General features: G+C 26.3%; 1 long non-coding RNA gene across 1 annotated transcript; it reads left to right on the forward strand.

Moving 5' to 3' along the window:
• The first annotated feature begins 239 nt into the window (after positions 1 to 239).
• Positions 240 to 783, forward strand: LOC149032795 (uncharacterized). The gene is made up of 2 exons (XR_016176355.1): positions 240 to 420; positions 609 to 783. It is a non-coding gene; the product is annotated as an uncharacterized LOC149032795 (long non-coding RNA).
• Positions 784 to 4,029: the final 3,246 nt, after the last annotated feature.

Genomic DNA, 4,029 nt, shown 5'->3' on the forward strand with positions numbered 1-4,029 from the left:
TATATTAAATATTACTATAAAATAATGTATATATATATATATATTTTATTTTTTCTCCTGTTTTCTTTTTTTGAAAAAACTGTAAAATTCAAAAAATTAAATATACGATTGGAAAAATGATATATAATTGATATATATATATATATATACAGGATATTATATCCTTAAGTATATGTTGTGTATGGTATAAACGCTTCAAGAGATGTGATTTTAACTTAGAAAGACCTTCTTCGAGAAAACTATGTAGAGAAAAGAAAGATGAATTAGTGCGTTTGACCTGTGAAAACCCGGATATGACTCAAAAGGAGAAGGCAAAACAAGTGGGAATAAGCAAACGTACAGTTTTAGAATACCTAAACAGTCAGGAAATGAAAGACAAATTAAAAGAAAAAGGACTGGATCCAAGTTCTATACTTAATAGTAATATATATATATTTTATTTTTTCTTCTATTTTTTTTTTTTTTGAAAATATTGTAAAATTTAAGAAATGAAATTTAACGATTGAAAAAAATGATATATAATTGATATATATATACATAGGATGTTATATCCTTAAGTACATGTTGTGTGTGATATAAACGCTTTAAAAAAGATAATTTCAACTTAGAAAGACCTACTTCAAGAGCACCACGCTCAGAGTCGAAAGATGAAGAATTACTGAATATTCTGGAAGAATTCCCGCATATAACTCCAGAACAGTTAGCAGAAGAACGTGGAATAAGCATATCTAAAGCTGAATTGTTCATGAACAATATGAAAAAATATAACAAATAAAAAGTAAAAAGACGTAAGCAAAGTTCTATATCTAATAGTAATATATATATATATAATAAAAATATTACTTTCTTTTTGAAATGGGCGGAATATAAAGAAAAATTTTAGTATTTTTTCGTTTTTTTGTTTGTTTATTTGAAACAAATTTTAAAGATTTTATGATCATTATCAAAGTTTATTTATGATTTATTTCTTTAGTATATAATATTACATAAACCGTTACTAGGTATAACAAATAATATTAATTTACGAATATTCGTTTCATAGAACTCATTTTAAATTTGTCGTACTGTATACAAATGATATAATATACCTTATTTCTTTTTTCTTATCATTTATCTAAAATAATATATTTCTTTTAGAATGAAATATTTTTTTGAAAGTAATAAAATTGATCTCAATCTATTCATTAAATGTATAAATAATTTTAAAATAGATTTTCTGTTTATTGAAATGATATTAATTTGAAATGAATTTGAATTTGAAAAGACTGTTTATCAATTATTGTTTATAAACTTTGTCACTAATGATATATAGAATCATTCTGTGACTTATTTTGTATATAAATATTTGTCTTACTTTTTTTCTGTTGCTATTATGAATGTAGATTTGACTGTAAAGCGTAATAGGACTAATTCTGATCGATACTAGGGGACAAGATAATAAAAACATTATGGCATCTATACTTTTAATCCATTTTTAAAATCAACAAAACAATTCATATACAACGAATAATAATTGAGCCTTTTATAAATGAATAAAAACCATAGAAACTGAAGACTTTAATGACATAAAGACTCCTAATGTTGCCTTGATTTACTGATAAATTGGATCGAATGACAAGCACCTTTTTCATCCGGTTTTAAATCGTTCACATAATTATTTTTTGAGACATATGAGTGTCCGGCACTATGTGAACTCCCCCTATATAAATAATCTTAATAATTACATATTAAAATAATTGTACGCATATAAATGAAACAATCTTTATTTAACCAAATATGCGTCCAGTATAAAACCATTAGTGTTTTCTAATCAATTTGTTTGAATTTTCATTTTAGAATTTTTGAAACACCGAAGATTGTAAAAACTAGAGGATTTATGTGGTCTTGTCGCAAGTGAAAGTTTTATAACAGTCGTAAAACTAACAATCGTCCAGTTGTGTTTCATTATCCGCAAAAAAAGAATCAAAAATTCGACAACGATTAAAACAAACTTTCGCTTAGAGTTAAATTCGTTTATCAGGTAATTTAGAATGTTCCTTAAATTATTAAAAAATCAAGCCTTTCTAACTAATTATCGGTCAAACTAAATTAATCTAAATAATTTTATTAGAATTTCCTAAATTATTAAAAATAAGTTTATTTTCCTTCTCTTTATTATTAAAAACCCTTAAATTTAAGACCTTTAATCAATGAACTGTTAAGTCTAATTATTAAAAATAATTTTATTTAGGTTTTAAAAATGATTAAAATTCAAAATTTTACCCAATGACCAGTCAAGCTAAGTTCAGCTATATCTTTTTATTGGTCTAAACTGAAACCATAATCAAATAGTGCTTTTAGATTCTAACGCAAAACGATTCTTCGTTTTAAACAGGCCTGCACAGTTGCGATACGCCAAGGTGTACGAGAATATTACGTTGGAAATTCTGACGAACGGGCCCCCCGGTATTATTTAATTAACTTACGACCATCACAACTTACCCATAACAATTACGAGAATTATAAACGACTATGTGAGCAATTATGGCATCTACTCCGACTACGAGATTACACATTTCTCTATTATCATTATCATTATCATTATCATTATTATTATTATTATTATTATTATTATTATTATTAGTATTATTATTAATATTATTATTAGTATTGTTGTTAAAGACTTGTGGAAAAAGGGTTAATATAGTTTGCCATTTTAGGGTTAACTCACTATACGAAATCCATGCACATGTAGTTTATAATGTTTATAGAAACTTCGTTGAATCTTTTTATAATTTTGTATATTTTTTTAAAGTTTTGACAATTTGTAATTTTTGCAAAAAAAAAATGTCTTTGTTTTACTATAATATTATTATATAATTTCATATTTATTATTTATACATTTTTATCATATTTATATTTCTTTTAAATTATTTTATAAATTATTTGTAATTATTTATATAAATCATTATATTATTTGATTATTTTTTATTTAATCCATATATATTTATTATATTAATATTATTTGATTATTTTTATATTTTACTAAAGGGTGCCCCGTCACCCGTTGCTGTGGCTCACAATCAGTCCGATACACACGTCTTTAAGTCAACGAATTACCTTATATCGCCATCTGTTAGAATCTTATCGAGCTAACAGAAATAATCATGACTCTTTGTTAATAAACAAATAATTCGCAATAAAATAATATTGCGATTATAAATTGAGATATAAACTATCCTATCTTTCAAGTTGGATGAAACTGCACACAGTGTGCAAAATTTTATTAAAATCGGCTCAGTAGTTTAAGAGTCCATTGCAGACAAACAACGTGACACGTAATTTTATATATATATATATATATATATATATATATATATATATATATATATATATATATATATATATATATATTAAGATTTATATTATTTTTAATTATCATTATTACCAATATCCTCTTATCTATTTGTTATCTATTATTCGCGATAAAAGAACCAAATTTCAATGCGAGTGCCATTAGAGGGAGAGAGAGGAAGGGTTCATTAAAAAATGGATCGATGTTGGTGAGTATATCGATACATACAGTGGGGTGGACTAGGGGGTGAGTCCGCAAGAGTATATACGCATGAAATTTTGGTGACTTTCGTAGCACATCCAGTGCGTTCGTTCGTTCGTTCGTTCGTTCGTGCGTCGTTCGATTTTATATTCATCGTGTGATATCGTCCGGGCATTGAAAATTGCACTCACGGGCTACTGCTTTTCGTTCGTTCGCCCGTATAATTTATTCTTGCGTGATACGCGCCAACGGAAATCGCGTGGCGTGCTAAACTTTAGATAAAAAAAAAAACATACGTCGAACCACCACAGTGAATAGTAGGTCTCTTCTTCCACGTATCACTTGGGATTTTAAACAACACGCTTGTATTTTTTTTTTTTACTTTTTTTTTTTTGACCTGATAAAGCTTCATCCCATCATTACTCGTTAACGTTTTTAAAACTACAATAATTTTCATGAACCCCCATCTCCAATTTATTGCTTTTGACCTACAA

This window comes from Polistes dominula, unplaced genomic scaffold (genome assembly GCF_049000335.1).
Source record: "Polistes dominula isolate Pdom_NZ unplaced genomic scaffold, Pdom_raw_medaka contig_84, whole genome shotgun sequence".
NCBI classification, from domain to species: Eukaryota; Metazoa; Arthropoda; class Insecta; order Hymenoptera; family Vespidae; genus Polistes; species Polistes dominula.